General features: G+C 41.9%; 1 protein-coding gene across 1 annotated transcript in view; it reads left to right on the forward strand.

Moving 5' to 3' along the window:
- RERG (RAS like estrogen regulated growth inhibitor) overlaps nucleotides 1–14,808 on the forward strand; it is a 90,251-nt gene that overhangs the window by 42,603 nt on the left and 32,840 nt on the right. The window lies entirely within an intron of this gene.

Genomic DNA, 14,808 nt, shown 5'->3' on the forward strand with positions numbered 1-14,808 from the left:
CACATCCATCAGGGCTTGGAATGAGAAAAACTCAGGGAGGGAACGCCAAAGGCAAAGAAAGCCCTGCAGCTCCATGGTAGCAGCCACATCCCAGGACATTCCTCACTCCAGGCTGCTCCTCAAGGCAAAATGTGAGCAAGATCTGTGGGTTCCAACTAAACTGATGAGGGGAGTAAAGATAAAAAGGGAAACAAAATCTTTGCAGCTGTTTGAATAGGAAATTTCTGTGTTGTTCAGACCTCAAAATCAGATTTTGTTCAGGCATCAGCACATGTTGCTGCACTGGTTTTTACAGGACACCAGATGCTGATCTGATTTGCTTCACAGAAGCCATTAACAATCCAGCAGATTTAGGAGGCTGCTGATAAGAGAAGGAACAGCAGCTCTGTAAAATTGTCTCATTAAACGTCAATAAGGTTGAAGTGGGAGCTTTCATCTACATTTGATCTCTGCCTAAATATGTGGAATGGTTGAACCTGCCCATTTTCCTGAATAATAAAACTATTACATTAAACCTTTCAGAAAGTACTAGATTAATTCACTATCCTTCACTGAAGAGGCAGTTGTAGAGAGTTTTTTTAAACTGCATTTTTTAAAAAATGTTAAAGCTTTGGAGGCTACTGCTGACATTTACTTAGGTGGTTTTAATTAAATAATATTTTCAATGCTCCTGAAACTGTTGTCAAAAGATTTTTTTTTAATGTATGCTGTATCAGCAGACCTGAGCAATAATGCCACCTGAAGCTGATAAGGGATAAATCTAAGTTTAGAGAGCAGTTATAATCAAGTGTAAATATTTTCCACTTGACGTTTTAGTTTTCCAGTTCTAACAGATCCTTTCTAAGTTGTGCTGGACTCTCCCTTGGGAAGCAGCTCCTTGGATGGAACTGCTCCAGGCTCCCTTTGAATGGAAGCACTGGAGTACTCCACAGCAAGCTTGCTGTCATGCAATGGGAACAGCAGAATTCAGATCAAAAATACTCTTAAAAGGAGATGTTACAAATAAGAGGAGCCTTTTCCAAGGAAAGGATCTCACATTCTCTGCCCCTGTTGTCAGGGTCTGTAGTTTGCTGAAATTTTGGAAGCAGGGATGCTGTTCTGAGTTGTTATTAAAGTTCTGATGGGTTCGGGTATTTGCCACAAGGCTTTTCTAAGTGACATTGTCAGCACAATGGCCAAGGCTAACACCCACTGCTTGCAAAAGCTGAAATGTTTCAGTATATTCAAGTGATTTATGTGCTTTGGGGGTTTCTACCCTAATTCCTTGAGAGCGGAACTTAAAATGTCACTTACAGCAGAAGAAAGTACAGCAAGTACACATAAGAATAACATCATTTACAATTAAAGGATAACTAAACATTCCTAGGGATGGATATAAACCAGAACAATTGGATCCAAACAGAAGCAGCCTTTCAGACAGACTCAGATCTGGTTACAGTCTTTTTAGCTGAGGCATCTCTCTAAATATCCCTTAAAGGAATGCATAACAGCTTGCACTGTAATATCTGAGTCACCTTTCAGCTAAGGAGGTAGAGGTGCTGGAGACAGCACTGAATATTTGGATATTAAGGGCACCTTAGGAGCTTTAGAATAAAGCCAGTTTTGGGATAAGTAAGGGAAAAAGTCAACAAAAAGCTCAAAATCCATGTGTTTGCTTCTGAAGACACCAAGCTGTTGAATTGTGGACAAATAAAAGGAAGCATTTACCTAGCACAAATGGAAAAAGAGATGAGAATTCACATCATATTTGTATACATAATGTCCAAAAAAACCCTCAGAACTGTACAGAATATATTCAGCCTGTCAAATAACTTCATCTGCATGCTTTGCTCCCAGATCTGGCCCTTTAGCTGCCTGCATGGGATGGAATAAAACTGAATTCTTGCCCTCCCCTCCAAGTGGGATTCAGGGAGTTCTTTCCTCTGAACAGTTCCTGTAGCATGGGACTAACTGCTGTTAAAAAATAAACAACTCTTTTTTTGGGGCTGATTGATACCATGGGCTGAGGGGTCCAGAAGGTATCAGTCTGAGGGCTCAAGCAAGGAAATTGCAGCATAATTTTATGGAATCAGTTATTTCTACTGATAAACTGAAAGATGCAGACTTAGCTTCTACACACTAAAAGGCCTGCTGGGCAGACTGGATAAAGCTTATGATTACAGATACCAAAGATGAGCTGACATGCTGGCTTTTGTACAAGGACAGGCAGACCTGTCTAGAGTAGAGATGAGATAATTACATTTAGCCATTTTAATAAGCTATTTCTCATCATGCATAAATATAGCCTGATCAGTAATTAAACTGAATTATACTATCTGAATTATACTAACTGAATTAAACTAAATTATACTATAAATTTGTGCAGTTTTTCTTTAAACAGGCTCATCTCTATTTTGCTGCCTGTTCACTTTGGTATCTCTTTATGTCACTGTGCCAAGGATAATAAAATCACCTTTTTGGGAGACCAAGTGTGAACACACACACTGATCACATACAGCAATAAAGCATTGGTTCAGTGGTTTCAGGTCACTAGGGGTCACTTCAGAAACCTTTTGTCTCCATCAGTGGTGCACATGTTGAAGAGACAAGCTGCACCTTGTGGCTGTGCACAGAACAAAGACCACACAGGGCTCTCAAAAATAAAACTGTTAGTTTGTAATGACAATCCATTTAATCATCAGTGTTTATTAACAACAATAAAATGCACAATGATCCCACATCAGGGGAAGACAAGGATCTTAATTGCAATTTTATCCTAATTTGGCTGAGCATGAAAGGATGAATCAGTGAGATTTTAGGACAGGCTGATATGCTTTACATGAGTGCTTGTGTAAAAGAAATAGGAAATAATATTGCCAAAGGCAGTAGCTTATCCTGTTGAAACTGGGAAGATTTCAAGAGATCTTAGAGGGCATTATTAATAAGAGATCTTAGAGGGTATTATTAATAGAGGGTGTTTCAGAAAATAATAATTTGGTCTTGGGAAAGATGTCAGAAAATAGAGGACTGTTCATATTTTTAAATATTTTTGCTGGTTTTTTAAATTATTTTTGGTGGTTAGTAATGGAAAATGAAAATATTTCACTTTCTAATGGAAAAGGAATATGCTCCCATGTTGTAGTGTGTTTTTATATTTTGTAATACTTTGAAGTAGTTTTGTTTTGTATCCCCATATTTTTCCCAAATGGTTTATCCCAGACTGTACCCCCCTCCCTTTACCTGTGTAATTCCTCTCCCTTGCTGAGATCATCCCCAAACCCCCACCCTGGCTCTCTGTCAATCACTCAGCCTCCCCTCCCCTCCATCCAGAAGTTTCCGTCCAGGTCCTCGAGTGATTAGCCAGAGGCCAGGGGTCAGCCCCCCAAGCCTTGCCCCACAAGCTGTCCTATATGTCTGTCCCCCAGTACCCATCCCTTAGGGTCACTTATTGGTTGGTAAAATGTTATCTACTTTTGGTTTCCGCCTCCCTTTAAATGTAACCTTGGCACATCTCCCGGGGCTCTCGGCAGGAGGCCCCCTGAGGTGCAGGAGCTCCTTTGGGATCCTAATAAAACCTTGGATTAACCCCTGCTAAGAGTCGACCCTTTATCTTCTACCGATGTCTCTGGTGTCTCTTGTGCTGCACAGGCGCCCAGCCCAGGTGCCCTCAGCACCCTCGGGGCACACACAGAGAGTGTCTCCCTGCCAGCCCAGGTGCCCTCAGCACCCTCGGGGCACACACAGAGAGTGTCTCCCTGCCAGCCCAGGTGCCCTCAGCACCCTCGGGGCACACACAGAGAGTGTCTCCCTGCTGTCAGCCCAGGTGCCCTCAGCACCCTCGGGGCACAGAGAGTGTCTCCCCCCAGCCCAGGTGCCCTCAGCACCCTCGGGGCACACACAGAGAGTGTCTCCCCCCAGCCCAGGTGCCCTCAGTACCCTCGGGGCACACACAGAGAGTGTCTCCCCCCAGCCCAGGTGCCCTCAGCACCCTCGGGGCACATACAGAGAGTGTCTCCCCCCAGCCCAGGTGCCCTCAGCACCCTCGGGGCACACACAGAGTGTCTCCCTGCTGTCAGCCCAGGTGCCCTCAGCACCCTCGGGGCACACACAGAGTGTCTCCCCGCTGTCGGCCATGTTGGGGCTGCTCCCCCCGGTGTCTGCCGACTCGGGACTGGCCCAGGGTTCCTGAGAGGCTCACAGAGAGAGACACTCCCATTAGGAAAAAGTTTAGACTATTCTGCAAGCTAGTTAACATTGAAAGAAGAGCAAAGGACAGGCCTGCAGATTTCCTCTCTGCTGGTACAGAAACAGACAAAAACCACCAGATCATTTCAACTGGGAAAGGCCTTTAAAATCATTACATCCAACCAGGAACCCAACACAGCCAAGCCCAGCACTAAACCAGGTCCCCAAGTGCCGCAGCCACACATCCTTAAACACCTCCAGGAGGGGTGGCTCAGCCACTGCCCTGGGCTGGCTGTTGCAGTCATCAGCCACCCTTTCTGTGACTGCATTTTTTTCTTGTATCCAATTTAACTTTTCAAGGTGCAACCTGAAGCCATTTCCTCTTTTTCTCTCTACTCAGAAGAACCCCACCCCACCTGGCTACACCCTCCTGTCAGGGAGTTGTAGAGAGCAATAAGGTCCCCTCTAAACCTCTCTTTCTCCAGGTTAAACAACTCCAGCTCCCTCAGCTTCTCCTCCTAAGATCTGTTCTCCAGCACTTCATCCTTCCTTGGGCACACCCCAACACACAATACAATTCTCAGCTTAAACAGAGCATTGGACTGGCTCAGAAACTCACCCTTTTTCCACTGTGTTGGTAGTAAAAGCAGCGTTTCTCGTTTCTTTCTGAACTAGCTTTCATCCTTGTAGAGGTTCTGCACATCTTCCAAGTTCATTCTTTTTCTTAAATGAAAGGCTTGTAATAATAATATATGGTATTAAAAGATAGGGGGAAAACCAATTCTATGGATCAGAGTCTGTCATGGCCTAAAAAAAAAAAAAAAAAAAAGATACAGAGCACAGAGTCCATCTTCTCTGAATTTGGAAGGTTTTCCTAAAAAAATAGAGCCATGGAAGACAAATGAGCCACAGACTGTAAGAAAGAGTAATTATATTATAATAAATATTGCAGAAGACAGAGTCAGCTCTTCCCTGAACATTTTAGAAGTTTCAAGATAAATCACCCCTGCCATGACATTGAGCTGGGGCAAAAGAACCCATTCCCACTTGATGAGGTCTGGGAAACCTCATTAAACCAAATTCTGCTCCTTGACACATTCCCAGGAGCCGTTCAAGGACCATATGGAGCCCTGCATGCAGCTCACAAGGCCTAAAGTTTTGCAAATGCTTCACCACAGTATAATAAAGATCTTGGAACATCTTGCATTTTGCAAGTGAGGAAATGGAGACACAGACTGAGACACTCTTGTCCCCTCCCACTCTGTTTTGAGGGATAAAAGATAAAATGTGCTTCATGCCAGAGGCCCCCCATTCCATCTTTAGATTGTGCTATTGCTATTTGTAAATATTTATCCATTTCCTATTCCAAATTTATCCATTTCCTGTTCCAAATATGGTTGATAGTGAAGGCTGTAGTAACACAAAACAAATATGTTGTTAGTTTTATTTTACTACACATTAGTGATGGCAAAACCTTTGCACTGTAGAGGCAACTTCAAGAGTAATGATCACCCTGGCATGGAGAAACCATTTAAAACATGTAAGAATAGAGAGTGTTTTAACATGCACATGCTGAGTGCTCACTTCCACACTTTGAGGAATTCCTCTATATGGAAAACATTCCTCATTTGTCTTGAAACAAATGGTTTCATAATCTGACACAAAATAGAGCAGAACAATGGCTGAAATTAATTAAAAATTGTGAGGGAAGTTTGCTGAATGCTAGCAAACACCATAAGCCAGGTTCCATCCTCATTCTGTATAATAAATGTCTAGTAACAAACTAGAATAAAAGTGAAACATATCTTCATGCATGTAGGATTGTAGGTAAGAAAAAGGTGCACTAGGAAAAAAAAAAGGAAAGGACAAAAAAGTACTTTTAGGGGAGAACAAGTATGGAGGGAAACATTATCAAAGCTGGGACACACAATTGTAAAACTAAGGGAACCTAAAGATAAAGCAGTTTCATGAAACCTGAAAATACAGAAAATAATTTTTCATGAAAATCCATCTCCACCATCTATCTCATTATGCCCTTGGGAGTTGCTTATGTATTTTGTCTGCAAAGAACAGAGTGAAATTCATCTTTGGAATATTTTGCTGCTGGCTGGGAAATCAAGAAGATGCTCATAAAGAGAAGCTACTAAGTGCATTTGTAAGTCCCTGGGCTCAGCATTTCAAGTGGGAATGACTAGCTTTTAGCTAAAAGTGAACTGGAAATTTCACGCTAGGAGCTATGAAATGGTATGTGGGAAAGCAGCAACAAGATTATTCTAATATTCATCCTTGGTTCAGATCTATCCCACATGGCTGTTGGTCAAAAGCATTTTCCCATCCAGATGCATCTGGAGACAAGCCAGGACACTGGAGAGCCATTGCAGCTTGTGGCTGCCTGCAGCACATCCTAACTGGGTCTAGCTGGGGTTTGTGCTCTTGATTTGAGCAGTCTCACAGTCTCTCCAGTGAGCTCAATGCAGGCAAACTCAGGCAAATGCATCTCCAGTAGGAGCAGCCAGACAGAGCAGTGGGACTGTCACTGAGACCACACCAGCACAGCTGCCTCTGTGTCCCAGCTCCAGCCCCAGCCCGGCAGAAAGCCATTATTTTCCAGCCTGAAACCTCAGTTTTCTTGAAAAGCTTCTGGTGGTGTGTGGTGGTGTTTGCAGGGTCCCCAGGACAAGGGAAGAGATGAGAATCTTCACTCCATGTCTCAAGAAGGCTGATTTATTATTTTATGATATATATTTTAATATTAAAAGAAAATTATATATTAAAACTATACTAAAAGAGTAGAATGAGGATTTCATCAGAAGGCTAGCAAAGAAAAGAAAGGAATGATAATAAAATCTTGTGACTGACCAGAGTCCCAACACAGACTGGTCATCAAGTAGAAACAACTCACATGGACCAACCAAAGATGCACCTGTTGCATTGCACAGCAGCAGATAATCATTGTTTGCATTTCATTTCTGAGGCCTCTCAGCTTCTCAGGAGGAAAAATCCTGGCAAAAGGATTTTTCATAAAATATGTGACAGTGGTGGTGATCAGGCCACCACTGTGCTGGTGCTTCAGCCTGTTGTGAATTTGGGATGGTGGCCCTGGCTCTGCTGTCCCTGCCACCCCAGCTCCTTGGGAACACATCTGTGCCAGCACCTTCAGGCAGGGAAGGGTCCCTTGCTGGTTTGTGAGAGTCAGAAGATGCTGCTGCACACAGTGATTTTAACTGTTTGTGTTCACTGTGTTATAACAAACTCTGAGGCAATAATTACTTCCCTGAGGTAATATAACTGCGCTAACAGCATGAGAAATTTGATCTGCCCATGTCCTGGTTTTGGCCACAGCTCATGAAATCACAACTATCAAATGCAGGGCCTGGATAAAAAGGGCCATTCTCCTCTACCTACACAGCTATTTTTGGTTCTTCATGGCTTATAAATAAAATAATCTGTGAGAGTGAAATTGATCAGGAGTTCTTTTCCAACCACATGGCAAGCTCTTGGGGAGACAGGAGAAGTCAAAATAATTTTTGAATCACGATTCTGAGTTTGAAGTATTCAAAAATGAAAGCATGTTTCTACAAAAACAGATACACAAATACTCTGAGTTTGATCCTGTCCCTGGAGAAGCATTCATAGTCTCAATGATTTCCGTGGAGTTATGCCAAATCACACAAGCTGGATATTTGCTCTAGGCCATTCTGCTATCACAAACAGCAGCTCCATGATAAGGATCACAACATATTTCTGAAAGGAGGGCAAGTGTCTCTGATAGACTGGTTGCAAAAACGTCATTCATTAATAAAAAGGTCACGAGTCACTGTAAGGGATACAAATGAAGTATTTCACTTTTTTGGAGCATCATTTTGAAATCCTGTTAATTGTACCCACCAAACATATTCCTAACCTTTTCCAAGGTTTGTCTTCCTGCAATTTAAGGTCTGTGTTTGGGAACCCAGGTTAAAAAGAGCCTCCCATTTCAGCCTCTAAGCCTGGGTACACGCTGGGAAGGTGAGGACTAAAGATGCAAGGTGAGAAGGAACCTGGGCATTGAAAGGTGGCTCAGACCAAAGAATGTGTGCAAAACACAGATCTGAGTACAGCAGCAGCAGTGGTGCTCTGAAAAGTAGGGAATTGCCTGCTCAGGGAATTACAGACTACATTTTGAAGCAGCACACACTTAGCAGTGTGAGCCTGTAGAGACTGAAAGCATGAAGCACAGTATCATCCTTAGAAAAAAGAGCTCCAAAGAAAAGGCAAAAGAGATGCAATCTCACAGCATCAAGCAAGAAATGACTGAATACTTGACTTCCTCAGTCACTCCTACCTTAGGCAATGAAAGCAAGCTTACACTACAGGGTGAGAGGGAAAATTTATGAGAATTGTGGAAATAAATCACAGTGTTTTACTTGTCCATGGTGTGCAGGTTTTTCTCAGCATCCAGAAATTTTTTGTTCTTGTTCCAAACACAAACAAGGAACGTGTCCTGAATTAGTGCAAACTTTAAGTCAGTTTTTCCAAGATAAAGAGCTGTAGCATAATTAAGAACACTCTAAAGTCCTACTTTAGGAATCACAAAAACTGTCTAACTCCATGATTTGGACAGCACCAGAGGTGAAGGTCTCCAATTCCTACGCAGTACACAATCCAAAATGAAATTAAATTGTAAATCAATTGCAAAACACTGGAGATTTTTTACCACGTAACTTTGCCCCCTCTTCGACCCAGCTGATGCTAATGAGCAAGTATGAATGGGCAGTACCAGAATCCACTCATGGCAGGGATAACCCCAAAGCATTTGTACAGTTTTTCCTGTTCTCTGCCTGACCTGCTCTGCTTTATGTCAGTGTCTGGTTGGAGGGGGAGGATTTGCCTTTCTGTGCCATGGTTTATGTAGTGTCACAAATGCTGATATTGATCTCTTGCAGCCAAGGTTTCTGTTTGATCTCTCCAGTGTAAGAGCATGTGTGTTATTTTCATCAGGGTCCTTCCAGTCACTTGATTCATTTGTTTTGCACAAAGCAGGATTGTAACTGGGCACTGAGAAGGGGGAAGTTGTATGTTCAGAGCAAGATTTAGCAATTCCTATATTTCCTGTAGGACAGAGGCTATTTTGAGTTTGGCTTTTTATGATTTCTTTGGGGGAAAAAAGGTATGATCTTGCCAAAGCAGAGGGCAATGGCATCTAATTTTCCCATCCACTGCTTGTAAGATACTTATTTAATAAACTTTTACCTTCCCCCTTCTTAATTCTCAAATAATTCTGGGACAGAGCAATCTTGTTATGAGTGTAAATGTCACTCCTCTCCCAGTCAGAGAAAACAACTGCCTTTGACCAAACAGCACATCTCCATTTTTCACCACAGCATTGCTTCCCCACTGGTTGTTTAAAAGGCAAAACAAATGTTTTTGCCTGTGGGAGCAATTTAAGATGAGATAAACCGTGGGTATTGGCCTCTCAAAGGTCATCTCAAGCTGATGTCATAACCTTATTCTGGGGGTTTGTGAACTCTCCTGTAGCAATACCCATAGAAATGGTTTAGTTATGGATCATCCAGCAGGATTATGAATCTGCACCGCTGTCACAGGTGGGTATTCTCCTAAGTGGGCTCTGACTCACTTGCCATTTGCATTTTTAGAAGGAGGAAAATCCTTAGAGATGCAAATCAAAGCTATTAGTAGGAAACAACTCATACTGATCTGCAAGAAATAGGAAAAAAAGTAGAAATCCCAATGTTTTGAGATTACATCATCATCCTCATAGGACCAGCTGAGAATTATTACAGGGCCATCGTTACTCCAAGGCTGTAGAGCTGCAAATTTAGGTGCCAAGTCCCATAAAAAGTCTCTTGGGGAGGAGATGTTGAGGGAGACTAAGACTAGGGTTCTGTTTCAAAACCCAACTCCAGCGTGCCTGCATGTTCACATTTACATGGGAGTGAGGGGTGCACGGAGCTCTGTGAATTTGCTTGAACAGAGTCACCTGGTGCCACCTGGGGCAGCTGCAGGAGGCTGGCTGGTGTGGGACAGGACCTGTCAGTGCTTTTCTGAGGGGCTGCTGGAGCCGTGTAAGGCACTACAGGGAATTTCTAGCACCACTTGGTACCTGAACCAAACCTCTCCACTGCTCCTCGTGCAGCTCAGCCAAGCAGCAAGCACAACCCAGGAGGCAAATGGCTCTGGATTCCAAAGAACTGAGGCAACAGCTCAGTTCTCTCAATCAAAATTTAACCAAAATATCTTAATTAAGGCAGAAATTTGCCTGGCAGAAAATAATTTCCTCCCTGCAATTGACCTAAAGTTTGGGAACAGGGCATCTCAGTGCCCTTCTCTTTTCCTGTCTTCTTAAACTTTTAGACCTTCTCTCACACCAGGAAAACAAGAAAATTTTAAAGTTCTCTGTGGGAGAGTGAATCCCCCTCAAGGTCTAGAAAACAACTTGATATCCTGAAATGTTGAGCTGTGATAACCAGCCAGCCTAGTTGCCTGTCAATTCCTGCCCTTGGTTCCCTTTATCTTCCTCAGATATTCTCCTAGATACCATTGGAGGCTGTATTTGAATAGCAAAGACATTTTTGACATTACTCAGGAAAAACAGCATCATTATTCTGGTGCTTTACAGCCCCCAAAGGCTACAGAACCTGCAAGCGTGGTGGTTTGCTGTGCTGCAGGCCCCTGGTGTCTAATCCTGCAAGTAAATATGTGACTCATTCATCCTACAGCAGTGGGGGACCATAAATATCAGGCATTTCTGATAGGCCACGTTCATGTGTAGCTGACAAACACAGCTCTCTGGGCAGTAAACACTCAAACCTGAAACAACCCCAGCCAGGAATTAAAAGCTTTGCGGTTCTGTAGAATTTCATGTTCCAAGGTGGACTGTGTAGTCAGTGCATCAAGAGTGGTCCCTGATGAGAATTATGCTGTCTGATTTCATAACAAAAGTATATAAAAAGTTTTAAATGAGCTTTGTTGTTGTTCATGTCTTTGTATCCTTTTAAGGCCAAAAATTATGTTCATTTGTGTCATGAGCTGTTTCCAGCCAAAATATGCTTGACAGATTCTAATTAGTACATTCAAAGGGGCAGTTTTAGCACAGTTTCCCACATACACTTCTACAACAACTGTGTTCTAAGGGAGCCATAAAACCAAAGGGCATTGAAAGAACATTTGACTGTTTATCTGTGCTCAAGGTTACCTGAGTGTTATGTGTTCTCTCCTGGCAGAGAAGAATTAATTTAAATGGGAAAAAGAGCAGGAACCTTTCAGGTAGAGGGCTGCATCATCCTGGAGATTTTTTTCTTAGCAAATCAAATTCAGTGATATTAGCCCTAGCAGAGCTAGAAAGAGCTCAAGAACACATAAATGCTTCTTTGCACTCATTTAATTTCCACCAAAACTATTCACTACTGTGATGAAAGTCAAATACAGCCTAGAGACACCACTACAGAAGTACCACTAGAGACTCCAGCATTACAGGTACATTGACAACTGCAGCATAAAAATCCTGCTAGTTCACAAATTAATGGTAGCTTTGGAAACTAAATTCTAACACAATAGCTCTTCAGGGGACAGTCTGGAGGAGGAAAAGCATTTTAATTTGATTTTGACAAGCTCATTTTTTTCCTCAGCCCCCTTTTGGCTAGCATCCACTTAAAACCTTGCACTTTGAGGGTGCTCTCACTCTAGTACAGATCTGAGGATGCACGGCACATTTCAAACCTTTAATCACAGCATTCTTCATTACCAAATTTAGTTCTTGCAATTAAAATGTCAAGCTTCATGGGTTGCACTGATTTTCTAGCACAGCCTCACAGCTTTGACAGAAATGTCTCCTTACAGTGTTTGCTCTTTCCTTGCCCTGTTCACATCCTAGGGTCAATAATCAATATTCAGAAGCAAAAGCTCTCAGCCTGAAAGACTTGATCAGTTGTGTGCAAACCCTGGTGACATCCAGAGAGTGCAATAGATGTAACTTTCCAGCACATCCACAAGCTCTGCTGCTCAGGAAAACACAATTCTCTATTACAGGAGCTGCCTGACTTCCACTCCCCTGAGTCAGCAGCAGAGCAGCTTCTCCCTGTGATGAGTTTCCTGCAGTGCAGCAGCTCTTCAAGCTTCAGTTTCTAACTAGTATAAAATAGAATTTAATGAGAGCTGAAGCCCAAAGAAGGAGAAGCAACATAAGCAAGATGGGCAAAGAGTTCATCCTCCTCAAACCTTCCTGTACTGGAAGAGAAATAAGCACTTATGCCACAGAGTTTTGGTTCCAGGGTAAATGGGTATATTAGACAGGTTTAGAGTCTAACATAAAAACTACCACAATAAAATTGTACTGCACAATAATTCACTCTCATCCTAATTCCCACTGAACTCAGAATTGAGATTTTAAAAAAACAGAGTGGAGCACTACAGAAAATTAGAGTTTGCAACAGACTCTGGAGTGCAGGATAAATATTCATTATGAATGGGAAATAAGAGAACATGTCATTGTGAAATCTAGTCACTTCTTCATGTTTCTCTAAAGTTACAGTCTGAGAACCTCACTCTCTGAAAGGATTAATAACCAGTAGTATGTAGCTCATGCCAGTCAGGGTTCACTGACCATTTTCCCCTCTGCTCAGAGCCAGTGAGATCTTGATCTGTTCTTCCCAGGGCTTTCAAAATCCAGGCATGAAGCAGCCAGAGTGGTCAATCCCTGTTTGGTAACCTCTTTGTAGACAACTGGAGAGCACAGAAAGGCACCCAGAGTGCTCTCAAGTTCTGTCACTCCTCTTGGGACTCATCTCTGAGAGCAATTCCATTAAATGTGGATTTTCTCTGGCATCCAAGATCAGCGCTTTTTGCAACTAATAGCTTAAAGAGTCAGGAGTCAGTTTGGGACTTGGTGACCATTTAATTGTATGTGGTCCCTTTTTCTGTGTTACCCATGTGCACAGATATGAACCATGCACGTGACTCCAATTTTGCTAAAAAAAAAAAAATTTAAAAAAAAAAAATATATATATAGCCAGACATATATCAGAAATACATAAGCAGATTTTAAAGTAAGGTACAACTATAGAAAAAGATTATTGCAAAATCTAGACACATCGCTGCAGGGAAACTATTTTGAGCCAATATTTTTGCCCCACCTGCCCCCTGAATTTTTGGCATGCCCTCACTGCCATGCACCTTGCGCTGCTTGTTGCTTTAAGTGAATGCTGTTGCTTGAAGAGAGTGATCTGATGGCAAATTGAAGGAGCATTTAATCTAATCAATTCTTGCTTTGAACTCCTGCCTGCCAGATTGCAGTGTTTGCACAGGGCAGCTGCTCCTCCTGAGCCTGCACCTTGTGCTTTACCCAGGGCTGCTCCATGGTGCCAGCAGAGCTCGGGGCTGGGGTTGCCAGATGTGCAGAAACATCTGGGGGCTTTGCTGCAGCTCATCCCTGCTTGCACAAGGAATACCAGAATCCTAAGAGAACCTGCTGTCAGGAAAGTTCAGTGTTTTTCTCCTGATCTCACTCAAAGCCAGCCAGAGCAGAAGGATGTGGAAGAATTAAGGAAAAAGTAAGCAAGCAGAACTTTCCAACTTCAAGAGGAGTGCTGAGCAATTTCAGCCACAGAGAAGCTCCAAGTAATAGAAATAGATAGATTAGTTTGAATGAAACCAGAATGGCATTCAAAGTAACTCTGAATGCTCTTTTTCCTCATAGAACTATAATTAGTGAATGCAATATACTTCATTTTTTATGAAACAAAAAATGCAGGCAACAAAATCTTAACTTTACAAAAAAATTTAGCCCATGCAGTAAAATGTCACAAAGTTTCTTTACCTGATGGAGTCCAGAACTGGTGATTTCTTTTTATGTCACCTCTGCAGGATGGCTTTCAGCAAATCATCTCATGTCCATATAACCCCTGTTTATTATAAAATAGCAGAATATAGTTTTTTAGTTAATAAATCGTCCTGCAGAACTGTGGATGCAAACAAAATTATCTAAGAGCTCATACCAAATACTTATTATCAGCCTGCTTGTATAGCTGAAAACATCACATGGATAAAAGCTGCATGCAATTAACTGGAAAGCAGGAAAGATCAATTGCTTATCAGGAATAAACTGGCAAAATATTTTGGGAGGTCTTGCAGGGTTTAGCGACCCAAAATTTAGCTTGTGAAAAATCAAGCAGAAGGAAGGCAACACAGACCCTAGGTAAGAAACTCAGAAAATCAAATCAAAGAGGTGTAACATCATATGATTGTAAAACACAACAGTATGCAATTGGCTTTTTTTGTGAATGGAAGTTTACATTGATATAGAAAGAATGTAACAAAAATATGAAGCATAAATGTTGTTTCAGTATTTAAAATATAAGTGAATTTATGCAGGGCTTTCTTTCATTAATCTCATGGCTTGCTGTAGGCAAAATGGATATAGTGGAAGAAAGAGGACAATAAACAAGAAAAAAAAGATGGTCTCAGTGAGTAAATATGTAACAAAAAATAAAGGATGACAATAATCAGAAAAACAGTAATACGAAGAAAAACTAAAGCTACTCTCTAAGTCTTACTCAACCCTCTTTTCATAAAGGGAACACAGCAAGAACTTTATTTATTTATTTACTTACTTTAGACTATTCTAAATGCTATTAACTATAGAACAAA

Source organism: Molothrus aeneus, chromosome 5 (assembly GCF_037042795.1).
Source record: "Molothrus aeneus isolate 106 chromosome 5, BPBGC_Maene_1.0, whole genome shotgun sequence".
Classification (NCBI taxonomy): domain Eukaryota; kingdom Metazoa; phylum Chordata; class Aves; order Passeriformes; family Icteridae; genus Molothrus; species Molothrus aeneus.